The sequence below is a fragment of the Myotis nattereri genome (assembly GCF_964212035.1).
Source record: "Myotis nattereri genome assembly, chromosome: 3".
Lineage (NCBI taxonomy): Eukaryota > Metazoa > Chordata > Mammalia > Chiroptera > Vespertilionidae > Myotis > Myotis nattereri.
In genome coordinates this window covers 172,078,435-172,098,994 of record NC_138077.1, presented here as the reverse complement: position 1 = coordinate 172,098,994, position 20,560 = coordinate 172,078,435, and the positions used below count along the sequence as shown (strand labels likewise).

Here is a 20,560-nt window from a genome sequence, read left to right as displayed (position 1 = left end):
TCTAATTATTTTGTCTCACTTTCTCTTATCCCACTTGTCAAGGAATTTCCATAGCTTCTTACTATCCTGCCTCAGAACCATAGGCTATCTAATCAGGCAAGAAAACAGGAATCTTGTTTGCTCACTCTAATAAATGTTCCATTTGTGACTTTGCTCCATCCTTTGAGTGATTAATTACTTGGCTTCCCTACTACATAACAGAAAATATATATTCTAGTTACCTGTTTTAGTGAGAATAATAATAATAAAAAAGATAGTTCATATCATTTAACACATTAAAAATGGAAAAACATTTCAAATTTAATTTTGAACTTTTAAACTCTGCATTCTGAAAGGTTTTCTTTCCCTTGTGGTTTCATAGTCATGTAATACAGCGTGTTACTTTTTTTTACTTCTAACCGTTATTACAACTTTCCATGCAATTCAGGAGCATTTCTGGTAGTCCTTGTTCCAACACAATCTTGCAGTACTGCAACATGACAGGATTACACTTTGCAGTAATTTAGGATTTCTCACAACACCCCTTATGAGTGAAGATAAAAATTTTCATTTCATAAAAAGCCGTTGCAGATTGTCATGTTTCAATCCTTGAAAATAATCTGAATGTGGAAAACGAGTGCATACATTTCTTAACATTGTAGTCTCAACTATAGCTTCGTTTAGAGTGCCTTCAAAACAGGTGAAGGAGGGAATACAGCTATTTTTACCAAAGCGGGGTTTGGCAGGAAGGTCTACATTAGTCTTCGGGATTTAACCAGTACTCTGAAATCGCATTTGGGATCTGGGGTGTGTCGAGGACAGAGTGAAGAATGAGGGGCGCAGTGCATACTGGATCTTGTAGTTCCTGCGACCAGACAGGGCGTAATGTTGCATGGCATGATGGGAGTTGAAGTCCAATCGTTCAACCGGAACTCACGGCGGGCAGAATGTGGTTTGTCTGTTAGAGACACCGCTTACAGATGAATACTTTCCCTTGGTTCTGCGCTTGCCGTGTGGTGATTTCAGGGGCTGGGGAGGCGGACAAAGGGATGGATGAAGTCAGCGGAGCAGGAGTTCGTAGGCGGTTGTTACCGCTGCCGCCAATTGAAGGAAGTCGGTACCCCGGAAGTGGCTGATCTATTGGGTTTGAAAGGGAGGCCGTTCCTCTTACTACGGTGGCCGAGGAACTGGCGGTGCCTGTGCGCGGTGCTGAGGTCGGAGCGGCTGCTGTGCGGGCTGTTTCTGTGGCGGCTTACGCTAGAGCTGGAACGTTTCCCGGGTCGGTGGCTCCTGCACATTTTGTACACTTCTCCCGTTCTCATTCGGAGAGGGATTCGACCTGAGGCGAAGGGAGTCCGGAACAGGTTGGGAGTTAGTGTCCGGGTCCCCGACGGACGGGGATCCTTGGGGGGCCCTGGGCCCGCAGTGGAGACCCTGTGCCCAGCAGTTGGGGCTCTGAGGGTTTTGGCTCCGCCCTTATGTCTCCTTTCTAGTGTCATTTGTCTTCTGACTTGTTGCCCTTGCTGGGACTCGGAGCTAGCAAACCTTAGTAAGCCTTCCCGTGCCCTCTCTCCTTGTGGCTTTCCTGAGCTGTTCCAGGCGCGACCTCTGGTCCCCTGCGCTGTCGCATCCATTTAATTCCTCCCCCGTTTCTCCCCGTGGAAGAAGGTAAAAGAAAGGGGAAAAAATCAGCAGCAACAACAACAAAAAACCCACCCCCAAATCGGATTCCTGAGATCGCAATCTTCTCATTCCTAAATCTTTCCCCCAGATTTGGCCCTTGTTACTGAACATAGTCCTCTGAATATCTTAATGCTTTTGCATCCAGACAAACTTTCAATGGCTTGATTGGGTTCTCGCTTCACCCTCCACTCTTCTACCTCCATCCACATGTGAGGGCTTTTAGGTTGGAGAATAGATACTTATGATGACCAATGAATGAGAAAGATGCCAGTGGTCACTCAGCATGTCTTCTGCTTACTGAGTTTCTATTGCTTACATTTTTGTTTTGTATTGATTATTTTCCCACAGGGAGTCCATTGCTACCCTGTAAGTTAGAGGAGAATACGTGACCGTACATCTCTTTATATCTGAATTCGGTATTTAGATGGGGTTTATTTTTATTTTTTATTTTTTTTTGCCTACCTGGAACGTATGCCCCTTGTGGAATTTTTGCAATGATTTTATGTCAATTAATAGAAGATAGACTCAAGGGAATACTCTTTCCTCCTTGGTTGCTAGTGATTTTGTAATTAGATTATGAATCATTGAAAGTACCCAGAGGGATTGGAAAAGCTTTGAAAGGCGAAGACTGTGTATGGTCCAATTTACACATTAATAAAGCTTCCTTCCCTGAATAAGGAAGAGTTTATAATTCAATAATATGATGCTGTGTTGAATTAATTATCAGTTCATTCACTGTAAAGTTTTTGAGAACAGTTTAAAGTTAAAAAGTAGCCAGTATATGAAATTGTATGATTTAGTAAAAAGTAAAAAAAAAAAAAAAAATTAATGTTCTTTTCCTGTAAAATGAATGCAAATACATTGAAACATTTATTTGTTGTAATTGTTTATGAGGTAGTTCTTTATATTTTGACAGATCTGGTAAAATAGCACTGTATACTATTCGCTGATGTAGACAGAAATTATTGTCGATCTGACTTTTTGGGGACCATGTAACCCAAATGAGTTTGCAGCTTTTCTATTCTAACTAGAGGCCCAGTGCATGAATTCGTGCACTGGTGGGGTCCGGCTGGCCTGGCCCCAATTGGAGCGGATTGTTGCTGTGCCTGTTGTGAGGAGGAGATAGTGGGAGGTTGGCCAGCCCGCCCGCCCCTAATTGGGGTGATCAGGGCCACGCTGGTGGAGGGGAGGGGCCGTGGGTGATTGGCTGGTGGGCCCCACCCCTGATTGATGTGTGTGTGTGGGGCTGATCAGGGGCGGAGCTGCCTGGGTGGAGGGGCCACAGGCTGATCAGGGTGGTTTGGGCCCATCAGGGGCAGGGTTGGCGGGGGAAGGGGCCGCAGGCAGTTGGCCGCCCGATCCCACCCCCCATTGGGCCCGTTCGCTGGCCGCAGAGGGCATCATAGCAACTGGTCATTCCGGTCTTTGGCTTTTTATATATATAGGTTATTGCACTATAGAAATTATAATAAAGTTATCATTTTTCTTTAAGCAGTCAAATGTAATCTTTATGTGTCAATAAAATATAAATGTTAATACTTGTACCCTGTCAAATTGGAATTATTTCTAATTAATCAGAAATGGTTTCAGCCATACTGTTTGTGGCTAAATGTAAATATTTCATAATTCACTCATGGAATTCTTTATTGGGTAACTGATAAGAGACTCAATATTAAGTAAAGTTTTTATATTTTTCCTGAGACTTATTCATTTCATGGGCATTTATTGAATATTTTTTACCACTAACCCCAAATCATCAAAACATTAATTGAGAGTGTTGCTCTTGTCCTCAGGTTTGTACTAGATGCTATTAAAGCAGTATTTCATTTAATCATTTTAATTCATTGAGCTATTGAACATTACTTACATTTAGCAGAGGAAGAAACTGAAACTCAAAGAGTTTAAGTTATTTAGTCTAGTTCTTTTCTTTCCCAACTGTAAAGATTGGCTTACACAGTTGCAAAGATTTGTTTTCTACCCTGGAATGTGTAAAGAGCATTAATTCAATAAATACTTGCTGTGGAGCTATTATGTACCAGATACTCTCCCAGGTTCTGGACATAACAGTTAGCAAAACAGATGAAAGCCATGCTCGTAGGGAGCTTACACTCTAACAGAATGTATGAAATGTAAACCTTGCCTTCAAGAAGCAGAGAATATAGCCAATACACGTTAGATTGTATGTGTTTTAGAATGTTAAAGTTGAAAAGAGATTAACTAGGGGAAATTTCATGAAATATATGAGATTTGATTTATAACTTAAACAGCAAGTAGGGATTTAGTAGGTAGAAATTGGGAGGAAAGTAATTCTAGCTTGAGGCATAAAATGAACAAAATTCTGAATTGTAGGAGAGAGATTAGAAGAAGGGACAGGTAACGACTGCTTTGTATCTTCAGTTTCTTGTACGTAGGTGCACAGTGTTGGTTGAATTTGAAACAATGTTTAAATGAATGAAGTCAGAACAAGAGTGCAGCTATGAGGCAATGAGGAATTAGATCTAGTGTTATTGTAGTGGGAATGGAAGAAAGGAATGGATTTAACAGCTATTGGTGAAAGAAGCAGTAGGCTCTCTTAATTATTGAATGTTTGGAGTAGTGTGGTGGCCAAAGGAGAAAGGAGACTAGATTATTAGGCTTGAACTGATTTTCCTATTTCATCAAATTATGAGATTTTTTTTTCTTTTTCCATTGGTTTTTAGAGAGAGTGGAAGGGAGGCAAAGAGGGAGAGAGAGAGAGAGAGAGAGAGAGAGAGAGGGAGAGAGAGAGAGAGAGAGAGAGACATGGATGTGAGAGAGACACATCGATTGGTTACCTTGCACACGCACCCCGACCGGGGCCTGTAACCCAGTCATCTGCCCTTGACTGGGAATCGTACCTGCGACCCTTTGGTGCCAAGGGCTGACACTCTATCCACTGAGCCACACTGGCCAGGGCCACAATATTTTTTAAAAAATATGTTTTTATTGATTTTTAGAGAGAGAGGAAGGGAGAGTTAGAAACATCCATGAGAGCATGTGCCCTGACAGGGAGTGGAACTGGCGACCTCTTAGTGCATGGGTCAACGCTCAACCACAGACAGTCATACTGGCCAGGCTCAAGTCATGAGATTTAAAAAAAATTCCAAGATGCATCATTATTTTATGAGCCACTATGAAAAAAATATTGCCAATTAAACAAAGATTGCCAACTCTAAAATGTAGTCAGTTTCAGAGTTAAAATGTAAAAATGTGTGATCTAGAAATGATGAAATAGGGTACTCCTTATGATGGTTAGTGAGCCTTATTACCATTTTATTTTTATTTTTTGAGGACTATTTATAAATTAATTTGTAATCTTTCACATGCATTCAATCATTTAGCATTTACTTATTAACTAGGCACTCTTCTAGGCCACAGTGATATAGTGGTCAGTAACTACAGTCTCTACCCTCATAGAACTTTTTGTGTAGCAGGGGAAGGCAGACATAAATCAAAGATTCCATCAAAGAAATTTAAAGTTGCAGCTATTGTAAGTGCTGTGCAAAAGCACTTGATGTAATACAGAAGAAAAACTGATTACGGAGGAGGTAAGAGTGTAGATGGGAGAGGCCAGATGACAGATGGTGATAATATCTTGGACAAAGTGGTGATGCAGATAGATAGAAGTGGATGGATTTTAGAGCTATTTAGGAGGTAGACTGGGTGATGGATTGGATATGAGGAATGAGGGAGAGGAAGGTGTCATCGCCCACCACTAGCTTTTTGGCTTATGTAACTGGATGGATTGTAGTATAATCAGTTCACTGAGATAGAGAACATTGTAAGATGACCAGGTTTGGCAGGACATGCTTTGTTTGTTAATTTTTTAATGTGGCATCAGTGTTCAAGGTTAATTTCTTATCCCCCCTCTTATGTCATTGTTTTATTTAAGTATGTTTAAGGAATAGTGTAGCTGAAATAAGTTTGTTTTTTTTCCTTGAGTGAGCACGGATAAAGTTCTGGGTGAAAGCATTTGGAAATATGTTGATATGTTTTTTGAATTTATATGTAACATATTCAGCCATATATATGAATAGGTAACTGAGTAATGCAGTTATACATCATATGTATTTTCACTGAAGATTTGACATTAAATTGGGCATCTGGTTAAACTTTAACTTTATTCAGTTGGTATATATGTAAATGTGTACTAAGGAAAAAAGACATGTTTTGAATTTCCTTTGAAATATCCCATTTGTGTAATTTTTGACAGATATTGAATCAATACAACCAGTTTATTTAAATTTTACATTTCATAGTAGAGCATATAGAGTTTGGCTCTGGAGTCAGACTGCCTGGATCAAAGGTGTGTTTTGCTATTTACTAGCAGTATGACCTTGCAGAAGTTATTTTGTTGTTTTAAGTCCATTGTTTTTTTTTTTTAATGTATAAAATGAAGATAATAATAATACTTGCCTTATGGAGTTGTTGTGAGGATTAAATGAGATGATTATATATATATATATATATATATATATATATATATATATATATGCATAAGTTAACAAAACTTCTGGTACAGAGTTTGTGTTTAATATTACTATTTTTATAGTGATATGGGGTCTCAGATGATCTGGACTTCTGTGACAACATTTTAATTTTAGAGTTCCTTATAGCTAATAGATTTTAACTGAAAAAAATTGGGTTTGGAGAAAATGTTATATAAGATGCTTTGCTTCTTCACAGTGTACTAGATGAGTCATCACATGTCATCTTTCACAGATTCTTATCAGAGGTTATGTTTAGCCTACAGCTATAATAGGAAATTAATGTTAGATTAGTTTGTAATTACCTATTATTACTTTATTTATTCATTTTTATTTTTAAAATATTTTTAAAAATTGGTCTCAGAGAGGAAAAGAGGAGATAGAAACATAAATGGTGAGAATTATTGATCAGCTGCCCCCTACTGGGGATTGAGCCTGTAACTCAGGCATGTGCCCTAACTGAGAATCAAACCAGTGATCTTTTGGTGCACAGGATGATGCTCAACTAACTGAGCCACGCTGGCCAGGGCAAGACATTGACATTTTTAGAGTCCAGGCCAGTTGTTTTGTAGAATGCTTCACAAAATGAATTTGTCTAATTGTTTCCTCTCAGTTTCAGGTTAAGTAGCTTTTTTCAAGACTGTTAATTACATAGAAGATGTTGTAAACTTTCCATAGCATCACATCAGGAGTAATATAATGATAATATGTCCCGTTATTATGATGTTAAATTTAACCACTTGAGCTAGCCAGATTTGTATGTTCAAAGAATATCTTTTCCCTTTTATACTTAATAATTAATCTGCAGGGGTAATGCTTTGAGATCATTGGATATTTTGTTTTCCAACAACAGTTTTTCTAGTTAGTGGTTTTTAGTAGCTGTTGATGATCTTTGCCTGAATCAAACATTGAATTGGCGGTTTCCAAATAGTGATTTTCTTCTCTCAGTTCTCCTATGTTTGCTGGCTGTCTTCTCTAAAGAACAGCTGTTTCTCCTCTCTCCTTTTATTTTTGTATCATTAGATAGCTAAGGATTTTTTAAAAAAAATTTATCCAGTGTGTTATAACCTGTTATTCTTATTGATGATTAAATTATCTCAAAGTCGTTTAGTCTCTTCAAGCTGGTTTCTATGACCTTTGTTTATGTCCACATTGGTGTTTGGGTGAATTCTTACCTTTTGTACAATAAGATATTCCTGGCTCACCTTATATATTCCCTACTTGAGACCGGGAATCAGCCATTTTACCATGGGGTCCTGGTTTATTTTAGTGGGAAATGGTACTTAGAAACCAAGGTTTGGGCATTGACTGTACAGTTAACCCTTGAACAATGCAGTAGTTAGGGGTGCTGAGCCCTGTGCATTTGAAAATGCGCATATAGTTTTTGACACCCCCAAAACTTAACCACTTAATAGCTTACTTTTGACTGGAAACCATACCGAAAACACAGTCAATCAAATATATATATATATATATATATATATATATATATATATATATTTGTAAGAATATATATATTTGTAAGAATATATATATTTGTAAGAATATATATATTTGTAAGAATATATATATTTGTAAGAATATATATATTTGTAAGAATATATATATTTGTAAGAATATATATATTTGTAAGAATATATATATTTGTAAGAATATATATAGTAAGAATAAAGTGTGTGTGTATATATATATATATACACACACACTTTATTCTTACAATAAAGTAAGCTAAAGAAAAAATGTTATTAAGAAAACCATAATGAAGAGAAAGTACATTTACAAATATTTATTGAAAAACCTTCATGTAAAGTAGATTGACACAGTTCAAACCCGTGTTGTTCAAGGGCCAACTGTTCTCATGGCTACTGGAATATCACTATTTCTAGGCCCTGTCAATGGACACACACACACACACACACACACACACACACGCACACAGTTTTTTGAAGAAATGAGTTTATAGGATACCTTCAATTCAAATTCAAAACCGTCAAGTTCATTTTCACCTTGTCTTAGTTCATATGGTATCTCCCTTTTTATACAGGGCGAATTCTCTCAACCACGTCATTATATTTACTCATCGAATCTGTCCTACAACAACACACATAAGTTAGTTTTGGAATTACTATACTGGTACACCCTCCAATAATAGATTTACCAAATAAAGATTTCTTTGCCATTTTATGTCCTTATATCCCACTAAACATGTATAGTAAAAGTAGGTGTTTAAAGTTATTTGTATTATTTTTTTCTATGTGATTATGTTATCAATTTGATACAGTCTTTGAGAATATTATGCTAAGCGAAATAAGTCAGAAAAAGCTAAGAACCAAATGATTTCACTTATATGTGGGATATAAAATTGAAACTCATAGACCGACAACAGTATGGTGGTTACCAGAGGGAAGGGGGTAAGGGATAGTATAGGATAGTGGTCGGCATACTCATTAGTCAACAGAGCCAAATATCAACAGTACAACAATTGAAATTTCTTTTGAGAGCCAAATTTTTTAAACTTAAACTATATAGGTAGGTACATTGTTATTAACTTAATTAGGGTACTCCTAAGGCTTAGGAAGAGCCACACTCAAGGGGCCAAAGAGCTGCATGTGGCTCGCGAGCCGCAGTTTGCTGACCAGGGGTATAGGATAAAGGTGGCCAAATACATGGTTATGGAAGATATTTGACTGTGGGTGGTAGGCACACAATACAATATACAGATCATGTATCATAGAAATGTGCTCTTGAAACCTATATGATCTTATTGGCCAGTGTTATCCCAATACATTTAATAATAAAAATAAAATAAAATGTAGTTAAGTTCCTATGAAACTTTTTTTTAAGAGTATTATTCTATTTATTGTTATTTTCTTTCTTTTTTTAATATATTTTTTATTGATTAAGATATTACATATGTGTCCTTATCCCCACGTTACCCCCTACCCTCCCCCCCGCCCCCCCCCCCCCCCCGCTCATACCCTCACCCCCCCCGTTGTCTGTGTCCATTGGTTAGGCCTATATGCTTGCATATAAGCCCTTTGGTTGATCTTTCCCCCTTACCCCACCCTCCCCTACCTTCCCTCCAAGGCCCAACAGTCCAATCAATGCCTCTCCGTCTCTGGATCAGTCCTTGTTCATCAGTTTATGTTGTTCATTATATTCCACAAATGAGTGAGATCATGTGGTATTTATCCGCTCTCCAGTTCCATCCATGCTGTGGCAAATGGTAAGAGTTCCTTTTTCTTCTTCCTCTTCTTAAAGACTACCTTTCAGCATTTCATATAATGCTGGTTTGGTGGTGATGAATTCCTTTAGCTTTTTCTTATCTGTGAAGCTCTTTATCTGACCTTCTATTCTGAATGATAGCTTTGCTGGATAAAGTAATCTTGGTTGTAGGTTCTTGCTATTCATCACTTTGAATATTTCTTGCCACTCCCTTCTGGCCTGCATGGTTTCTGTTGAGAAATCAGCTGACAGTCATATGGGTACTCCCTTGTAGGTAACTGACTGTCTTTCTCTTGCTGCTTTTAAGATTCTCTCTTTGTCTTTTGCTCTTGGCATGTTAATTATGATGTGTCTTGGTATGGTCCTCTTTGGGTTCCTTTTGTTTGGGGTTCTCTGCGCTTCCTGGACTTGTAAGTCTATTTCTTTCACCAGGTAGGGGAAGTTTTCTGTCATTATTTCTTCAAATAGGTTTTCAATATCTTGCCCTCTCTCTCCTTCTGGTACCCCTATAATTCTGATGTTGGTACGTTTGAAGTTGTCCCAGAGGCTCCTCACACTATCTTCATATTTTTGGAATCTTTTTTCTTTTTCGGTTGGGTATTTTTTGTTTCTTTGTATTTCAAATCTTTGACTTGATTCTTGGGATCCTCTTGTCTGTGGTTGGATCTCTGTTTATTATTCTTTATTTCAGTCAGTGTATGCTTAATTTCTAGTTGGTCTTTTTTTATATCCTCCAGGGTCTCACTAAATTTATTGGCGGTTTCCATGAAATTCTTGAAAAACCTTATAAACGTGGCCTTGAACTCTATATCCAGTCGTTTGCTTTCCTCCATTTCTTTCATTTGTGACTTGTTTCTTTGTCTCTGCATTTTTTATGCTTCCCTGTTTTGGTAGAGTGGTTTTGTGTGCTAGGTGTCCTGTAGGGCCCAGTGTCTCAGCCTCCCCAGTTACCTGAGGTGGACACTCTTGGTGTACCCCCTTGTGGGCTTTGTGCACAGTCTTGTTGTAGTTATGCCTTGATTGTTGTAGGATCACTGGGAGGAATTGACCTCCAGGCCAATTGGCAGTGAGAATCATCTGTGTCTGCAGTGGGAGAACTTCTGTGCTGAAGACACCCTTCTGGGGCAAGACTTGCTTCAGTGGGGCTTTGGTGCTCACTGAGTCTGCCCTCTGAGTGTGTCCCTTATGGATCTGAGGAGTTGTAATCCGGGTGGTCCCCCTCTGACAACTGGGTACACTGGCTCTTGGATCTAAGGAGGTGCTAATTTAGCCTCGGCCTGAAGTTACCTGGCAGGAGCTATGAAGAGAACTGCAGATTCCTCTTCCTTTTTGGAGTTTGGAGGTGCCCTGATGAGGCCCAGCTGTGAAGCAATGCAAGCTGCTGTGGGGGCCTTGGACCTTCTCTTGGAAGTTCTGGGTCTGTCTGGCCCAGCTGCAATTTTTTAGGTAATTTTCAGGTTGCAAAGGGCTGGGGCATTCATATGCAAAAGCCTCTGCTGCAGCCTGGGTGGGGCGGGGTCTCAGGGAATCAAAGGGCGGAGCAAGCAGCTATGGCGGATCCTCAGCCCTGCCCTAAGGGGCCGCGCGTCTCAGTGTCCCGGTAATTGCTGCAAGCACCTCTGAGGGAAAGCTGCTCTCAAGCTCCGAGTTCTGCCTGCTGCCAGACAGTCCACTTTCTCCCCGCATGAGTCCTGGGTCCCCAGAGACTTCCTGGAACCAGAGTTCAGAGCAGTCAGGAGCTTGTGCCTCCCTCCCGATTCAAAAAGACAGCCGCGTCCTCAGGTGCCAGCCCCTTTCTGCGCCCGCGAGCGTCTGTACCTCTGCAATTTACTTCTGCACCTCCTCTGGCTCTCAGTGTGCTTTTCTTTCCTTCTAGTTGTAGAATTTCCACTCAGCCAGCCTTCCTGTAGTTCTGGATGATGTCTGTTTTGTCTTTTCGTTGTATTTTTGAAGTTGTTGTGGGAGGCAGCAATTTCCCGGTATTTACCTATGCCGCCATCTTAGTTTCTCCTCCTATGAAACTTTTTAATAGACTCTTTTTATAAAATCTGTAAAACTAAAGTAAACATATTTTAAAACTTCATCATAGTATATAGTTATGGGGAACTCCAGAACAGTTACATCAAATAGAGCATATGCAGTTTTTATCTTTGTAAGGCTTTAAACTTGCAGCTCTATTTTCAAATTAATAGAATTTTACTTAAAATTAGAAAAATTACATCAAACAATGCCATTTGAAAGCCAAAACAACTGTGATTGGGGACATTTTAAACAATGCTCTTCTTTTGACTGATGATACAATTCAAGCATTAATCTTGAACAATAGACATAATTGTTTGGGTTACTTTAACTCATTCCTAAGAAATATGGCTAGTGTTTTTCTGTATTCACACGCAGAATAAAAAGATTTATGTTATTTGTAAGTTCTTTGTATTTGAAGAATGCCAGTTGTGACTGTGTGTTACCCTGTAACATATTCACACATTTTTCATGTGTAAATATTTTCATTGGAAAAGGGAAACTATTTCTCTTACAAATTATAACACTTATTATTTCTATTGTGAGACATAACCATAAACAGTTTTGAGTTTTGATTAATTATAAACATCTTGCTTATTAGTATGTAAGGTTAATGAGGACAGAAATTGGGTTTCATTGTTCATTGTATCTCTCGTACCTTACAGAAGTAACCACTAAATACTTGATGAATAAGTGAATTTGATGTTTTATATTTAAACTAGTGGCCTGGTGCACGAATACTTGCACCAGTGGGGTCCCTCAGCCTGGCCTACAGGATTGGGCTGAAACTGGCTCTCCGACATCCCCTGAGGGGTCCTGGATTGTGAGAGGCCGCAGGCCCGGTTGAGGGACTCCACTGGTGCACGATCGAGGCTGGGGAGAGATGTGGGAGGTTGACTAGTTGGGGAGGGACCATGGAAGGGCTCCAGGGTGTGTCTGGTCCATGTTGCTCAGTCCCGATCAGCCAGACCCCAGCAGCAAGCTAACCTACCGGTCGGAGAGTCTGCCCCCTGGTGGTCAGTGCACATCATAGCGACTGGTCAACCAGTCAGCTGTCTGCCCCCTGGTGGTCAGTGCACATCATAGCGAGCAGCTGAGCAGCCTTAGCATATCATTAGCACATTACACTTTGGTTGGTTGAACAGATACCGGACAGCCGGACACTTGGCATATTAGGCTTTTATTATATAGGATGACTTGTAATTAATTACTGGTCTCAATAATATGGATGTACCTTTTCCTCACCTAAAGTAATTAATTATTTTGTTGTTTAATTGATTTGACTCAGTATGTTACTTCTTATATGTAGACTGCATATTTAATAGTTTTCAAAGTTGCATTTTAAAATATGGAGGCTGCAAACATTCATAGTTACCTGGGACTCATCAGAGGTTACTAAGGTCCTGACATAATTAAATTTTGTTTATCAAACTGTAGTAAACAATGTTGTTCTTAGATGTAATGCTTAAGACAAGAAATGCTCACAATAGCTCAGATATCATTAAACACTATTACTGTAGTCTTTGAGCAAGTGGTTGAAGTAATTTCAACTGTTTATATCCCATTTAGGTTGGTTATGATGATGACTTTACAGTCTGTGAACATATAATGCCCAGTGCTGCACAAGTGCAGAACTTTACCAGTTGGAACTTGACCCAAGTCATGTGGGAGGGTAAATGAATGTCTGCTCAGTACTTAGTTTCTTCCTTAGATGTTTTTACCCTTTTAAAGAGAACACATAAATAGTACATTTTATTGATGTCATCTTTATAAATTTCCTGTGCATTGAGTGTTTTTAACTGGAGGATGTGATCCTGAGGGGTCCTAACAATGTTTATAAGATATATCCTTGAGACAAAACAACCTTATTTGTCTTTTTGCTATACGGTCTTTATTCTTATTTTAAAATCAAGTTTCTGCCGAGACCGGTTTGGCTCAGTGGATAGAGCGTCGGCCTGCGGACTGAAAGGTCCCAGGTTCGATTCCGGTCAAGGGCATGTACCTGGGTTGCGGGCATATCCCCAGTAGGAGATGTGCAGGAGGCAGCTGATCGATGTTTCTCTCTCATCGATGTTTCTAACTCTCTATCTCTCTCCCTTCCTCTCTGTAAAAAAATCAATAAAATATATTAAAAAAAAAAATAAATAAAATCAAGTTTCTGAATATGTGTATCCTTCCCTTATCATGTTGCCTTTCCTTTTCTCAGTCTTTTGTCTTTATCTCACTGTCATCTACTTTACCTAGTCCTTAGCTCTGAAAGGGGACAGTCCAAATAAATATTACATTGTTCGCCTAGTTTCTTCATATTTGCCACTTAAAAACAATAAGCATGCTAAGTTTATAATCTGAACACAAAGTTCAATGCATGAGGATAGACTAAAGGATTGGCAAGTATAGGTAAAGAGAGGGAGTAGAAATGGATACAATAATTGATGTTTCTATAAACAAAGAACTGAGATGGGGATAAGAAATAAGAGAGCATAGATGACAGATCAACATATTGAAAGACATTTAAGGTCAGACAAGGGATTGCTATTTGTTACTAAAAATGCAAGCAGGTAGAAAAGGTTGTAGTAGATGAACAACTTAGAGCGGACCTCACACTTCATTTTATTTGATTGTATAGCTAAAAGCACATCAAAAATTCTAAATCAATATCTATATTTTATCTTGTTGCAGAATATTATTTGGGTAAGATGCTCAAGCACACACAAGTACTGGAAGTCTGCAGTGTTTTTATTGGTCATACTATGTGGCTAAGATATATTCTATAGAATCGTTCCCTGAAGTTCTGTCTGCCAGGAGCTTTTACTTGGCTTTAAATCCTCAGTGGGTAAAATATTCTATCTATTGCCATATGGGAGAGGCTGATTTCCTTCACCTGCCCTTCAAGGACATTGGTTTGAGTACCATTTTACATTTATCAGTTTATAATTTATCGACTGTCTTAATGCATGGTTACTGTTAGAAAAGTGACTCTAAAAATGACATCTGGGTCTCAGTTGATGATTTTCATATCATTATGTTCTAGCTCTGCCTTCCAAAAGGACTCTGCTTGGTCTTCACTCTGCTTTTCACATCATTAACAATAAAGTTTAGTAATAACCTCATCTGGTAGCTTTATGTTTACTGAGATACTAGTAAAAGCTTTCTCCTTTTTAATGCTATTATCTTTTAATTAAAAATGGATTTGTCACAATGTAATCAGGGAACAGAAATATGGAAATGGTGATGGAAAGATTTGTTGTAATATGCATTAGTGAAGAAAGTTTACTTGAAAAAAGTTATTAATTTCCCAAAGTTTTAAGAAATAAGCTATAAACCTATTTAAAAAGTGGTTGGAAATTGTGAAGAATGTTATTTTGGTGATTTTCCAGACCGAGGCTCTGCCAACACTACATAAAATAAACAGGAATTTTGACATCTGAGTTTGATCACTGGGACAGTCAAGCCAGCTATTTTAGGTTCCATAGCAGATTTACGTATGCTGGATCATGAGTAAATTGTCACTGCACGTTACACTTGATAGGCAATGAATTTTAATTTTTTTTAAATTAAGAAAACTTTTGGAAAGGGAAATTGTGGGTGAAAGTAATTTAGAATTTTGCAGGAGACTACTACTCTTAAAGTTCATTGTGGTTTCTTCGTTTTTGTTTTTGCTCATTTGTAGTTAAACTAAAAGTACTGTTTATCTTGCTTTTCTTTGGTTTATTTCATACAAATATAAAGAGAACATTTTAATGGACTGAATGGACTCAAGTATTAATTTATTCTTTTTCCTCTTTCCAAGCTCACCACACTTATGTTTAGGAGAAACAAAAGTTATGAATTAAGGACTATCCGTCAAGTCATTTTATTTGGCTAAAGTTGCCCTGAGGAGTTATATTGAGGAAGTTAAAGTTTTCTACATGGCTAAATAGCTGAATCTGACGTCTTTAAGAACCACAAGAATGAAGTTGTTTATCTTAAAAAGAAAAATCACTTTGTGTCAGCATTTTTATCTTTCTTATAGACTGTTTAGGAATTTCGTAACAGAATGTCTTCTCAGTAGGTTTCTTAGTCAAGCAGTTTTAGTTGTTTTGCTAGAATTTAATATAACCTGGACACATTTGTAATTTTGTATATTAAATTTTTCATTTAATTTATTTTGAATAATTTATTTTAAAAGAGGCTCAATGTAAACAATTTAGATAGTAAAGTATAAAAAAGAAAGTAGAAATGATATTTCATCTCTTAGAGATTCCACTTTGAACATTATGGACTTCTAGACATTGTTTTATGCATGTATATGGGTGTGATGCAAAATATATATGCAGATAGATGCATAAATCATATTAATGATGTTCTTTCTTCTCACTCTATGCTCTGGATACCTCTTTTTAAAAATAATTAACAAACTTTATTTTTAGAGCAATTTTAGGTTCACAGCAAAATTGAAAGTATCAGAGTTCCTTTCCAACACACACAACTTCCTCTACTATCTATATCACTGTCAGTAAATGTTTCATTTATTACATTGACACATCATTATCATCCTAAGTCCATAGTTTACAGTAAGATTCACATTTGCTGCTGTACATTTTAAGAGTTTGGATAAATGTGTAATGGCATGTATCCACAGTTACAGTATCATACACAGTTTCACTATTCTCAAAATCCTGTGTTCTGCCTACTCATCCTCTTCCCACATGCCCCCAAACTCTGCCAACCACTGATCATTTCACTGTTTTCATAATTTTGCCTTTTCCTTAATGTCATACAGTTGGAATCATACAGTATGTAGCTTTTAAAAATTGGCTTCTTTCACTTAGAAATAATGCATTTGGTTTTTCTTGATATATTTTCATGACTTGATAACTCGTTTCTTTTTAGTGCTAAATAATATTCCATTGTCTGGATATACCACAGTTTTTATCCATTACTGAAGGACATCTGGTTGTTACCAGGTTTGGCAGTTTATGAATAAAACTGCTATAAACATCTGTATGCACGTTTTGGTTTAATACAAGGTTTTATTTCATTTGGGTAAATACCAAGAATGCAATTGCTAGATCATATCGTAAGAGTGTGTTCAGTTTTGTAAGAAACTGCCAAACTGTCTTCCAAAGTATCTGTACCTCAAATTCAGAATAATTTCTATGAGCAATGAGAGTATCATATTGCTCCACAAGCTTGTCAGCATTTGGTGTTATCAGTGTTTTGGACTTTGGCCATTCAAATAGTTTGAGTGGTAGTTCATTATTGTTTAATTTGATTTTCTTGATAGCATTTGATGTGGAGCATATATTCCTATGCCTACTTGCCTTCTGAATATCTTTTTCGGTGAGATCTTTGGTTCATATTTAAATTGGTTGTAGTTCATGTTCTTATTTTTGAGTTTTAAAAGTTTTTTGTATATTTTGGATAGTAGTCATTTATCAATTGTGTCTTTTGCAGAGATTTTCTCACAGTCTGTAGCTTGTCTTTTCATTTTCTGGAAATTGCCTTTCTCAGAGCAGAAGTTTTTCATTTTAATGAAGTCCAGCTTGTCAGTTATTTCTTTCAGAGGTTGTGCCTTTGGTGTTGGAGTTAGGAAGTATTTCCTCTGCTTCTATCTTCTGGAAGAGATTATAGAGAATTGGTAATAATTTCTTCCTTAAATGTTTGGTAGAATTCACTACTGAAGCTATCTGGGCCTGATGCTTTCTGTTTTGGAAGGTCATTAATTATTTCTTCAATATCTTTAATAGATTTAGTCCTATACAGATTGTCTATTTGTTCTTGTGTGAGTTTTAAGGAATTGGTTCATTTAATCTAGGGAATCAAATTTTTGAGCATAGAGTTGTTCATAATATTTAATCTTCAAGTATTTTGGGAATTTCCATCTATCTTTTCACTGATTTTTAGTTTAATTCCATTGTGGTAAGAGCAGACGTTGTATGATTTCTACTCTTTTAAATTTGTTAAGGGTTGTTTTACGGCTTAAAATATGGTCTGTCTTGGTGAATATTCTATGTGAAATTAAGGAGAATTAATCTGGTGTTTTTGGGTGAAGTAGCCTGTAGATGCCAATTACATCCGGTTGATTGATTGTGCTGTTGAGTTCAACTATGTCTTCACTGATTTTCTGCCTGCTGCATCTACCATTTCTGATAGAGGGTTGTTAAAGTCTCTAACTATCATAGTGGATACATGTGTGTCTTCTTCAGTTTTATCAGTTTTGCCTCACATATGTTCCCTGGATAGATTTTTATAGTATAAATATAAATTTATATCATCATAATATGTATGTGTCATAATCTATTCATCAGCACGTAATTGTGTCTATTAGCATACCGATGTGCTAGATGTGAGGATATAGTACTGAACAAGACACATTCTCTTCCCTGAAGGAGTTTATTATTTGAGAAATACTTATGTAAAATGCTTGCTTCCTCAGGCTCACCAGTTTCATCTCTTGTGATGATAATATGAAATTATTTTAATGTGAATTACTTTGATCCAGTACTAGTAAGGGTCAAAATATTTTCATGTTTTTTTGGCCTTCTTTTACAATGCCTGTCTTGTGTTCCATTTGGGTTTTTCTTTTTGTTATTGATATAGAAGAGCTCTTTGTATATTAGAGACATTAATACTTTGTCTATATATAATAGGTATTGAATTTTTCCTGACTATTGAATTGTAACTCACCCTTGTTAACATTCTTTTTCTTCTTCCTGTATAGAAATTTTCATTTTATGTAATTACATTTTCCTTTTGGATTTCTAGTTTTGCATACCATGCTAAGAAAGGCCTTTTCTACAAGATTGTTAAAGCAATTTTATTTTTTTATTTTATTTCATTTTTTAAAAATATATCTTATTGATTTTTTACAGAGAGGAAGGGAGAGGGATAGAAAGTTAGAAACATCGATCAGCTGCCTCTTGCACACCTCCTACTGGGGATGTGCCCGCAACCAAGATACATGCCCTTGACCGGAATTGAACCTGGGACCCCTGAGTCTGCAGGCTGACGCTCTATCCACTGAGCCAAACCGGTTAGGGCTAAAGCAATTTTAATAAATACTTCTTTGTAGTAGATGCATACGTGTCACGTGTTTGACTTATCTAGAATTTATAACGTGAAGTAGCTTTATTTTTTAAACTGGCTAGCTTATTCTAGTATTATTTATTAAATTAGCCATCTTTTCTCACTGATATGAAATATGTCTCACAGCAGGTACTAAATTCTCAAATGTGCTTGGATTTATTTCCCTACTCCCTATTATGTTTTATTCAGTGTCATCCTTTGCTAATAAATATAATAAATTTAAGTATTACTAAACTTTAATTACTGTAGTTTTATAATATGTTTTAACATGCAGTAAGACAAATCCTCTCATTTGGAATGTTGGTTATTCCTTTTTAAAGTGTTTTGATTTATAAAACTTTCCAAGATGGTGGGCTAACTTTTCAAATTCGACCCTGCTTTAAAGTTAGGATTTTTGGAAATAGTCATTTAAATTTTTGTTGTAGAAATAAAGTAGGTTCCTGTTTTTATATAAGATTGAAATTCAATTATATGAAAAGTAAAACAAAACTGAATTATTAAATTAGCAAGAGCTTAACTAGTTTTACCTTATGATAATTTTATTCTCATTTACTCTCTATAACAATGACAATAAAAGTATCCTTATAGAATAGTCAAGAATATTTGTCTCATTAATTTCTGTTTCTTTCACAGCATCTTACCTTGGTTATTTATTTACTTAGGAGTCATAACTAAGATAACAGACTTTCCCCATACAAAATGTCTCACTTTGTCGTGTCCTCCCCCCCCCCCCCCCCACACACACACACTTTATGGCATCCTGACTTTCATACTCTTGATAAGGACTGTCCAGAGGTTTCTGGTAGCTGGTGTTGGGAACTGAACCAAAGTCTTCCCTGTGGCCCACTTTCGTTTTAACTTAGGAAGAAAATACATACATGTATAGTCTCTTATTTTAAACATTTTAGACTTAGAAGATTCATGGTGCCTTTTTAAAAATAAACTTTTGAAATTATATAAATTACATATATTCCTTCTATAAGATTTGGAAAAAGTTGATAATAGTGATATAAAAATAACCACATGATTTTACATTTAGGGAAACTATTGTCAATATTTCTTTCTAATACCCCCCCCCCTTCCTGTGCCAATATCATGTGATACATAAAGTTTTAGACATTGCTGAGTGTTCTCCATTTTTACAAACGCTTTGGAGACATTTTAAATGACTATATAGCCCATAATGTGGATGCACTATATATATAATTCACACATTTTATAAACTTTTTCCTTATTTTCCAAATTTTGTTAAATTATGCAGTTTTCTCGAGGAAACAATTTTTTCCTTTTTTTTATTCTAGTTGTTAGTTTAAAAATTCTAATTACAGCTGGTAAAAGTGCTATTAGTGATATACCTACATTTCATTAATTTCTCGGTTCACTGATTCATTTAATAAACATATTTTTGGGACCAATCACATGCCAGGCAGACATTAAGGATCTTCAAAAAGTTTACTGTCTAATGCTGCAATTTTCAATCAGTGTGCCATAGTAATTTTTTAAATTTAATTTTTTCCATCATCATTCATCCCCCCCCCCACCATGCACTCTTCCACCTCCTCCATCACCCCGACCCCACAATCACCACACTGTTGCCCATGTCTATGAGTTCTGTCTCTCTCTTTCTTTCCCCCCCCTCAGTCCCTCATGCTGCAGTACTTTTTAAAACATGCAATACCTGACTATTTAGTCAGGGACACTAACCTCTTTTCCCTTAGATTGCCAAATTAAAAAATGACAACAGCCAACACAACAGTAGTCATTGGGTGTGAATGTCCTGTCTTGAGCCATAAATATAGGTCATACAATAGAGTTGCATCTTATTGGTCATGTTGCATAATAAGGTCGCATCTGATTGGTTAATTCTCGGTTCCAGAAATCCTTATATACAAGTATAGGCACCTTATTTTTTTAAGAAGTCACTTTGGAGCCCAGCGAGTGTGGCTTAGTTGGTTGAGCGTCATCCCATGCACCAGGAGGTCGCTGGTTCAATTCCTGGTCAGGGTACATGCCTGGGTTGCTGACTCCATCCCTCTCTGAAATCAATAAAAACATATTTTTAAAAAAGTCACTTGGAAGCA

General features: G+C 37.0%; 1 protein-coding gene across 2 annotated transcripts in view; it reads left to right on the top strand.

Moving 5' to 3' along the window:
* Positions 1-1,156: 1,156 nt before the first annotated feature.
* ATG4C (autophagy related 4C cysteine peptidase) overlaps positions 1,157-20,560 on the top strand; it is a gene marked incomplete at its 5' end in the record, with an annotated part of 80,813 nt that continues 61,409 nt past the window's right edge. Inside the window, one exon of one of the 2 annotated variants that reach the window (XM_081086464.1) lies at positions 1,157-1,258. Of the gene's footprint in view, positions 1,344-20,560 lie in introns of both variants that reach the window. The other variant, XM_081086463.1, reaches the window with a different exon arrangement.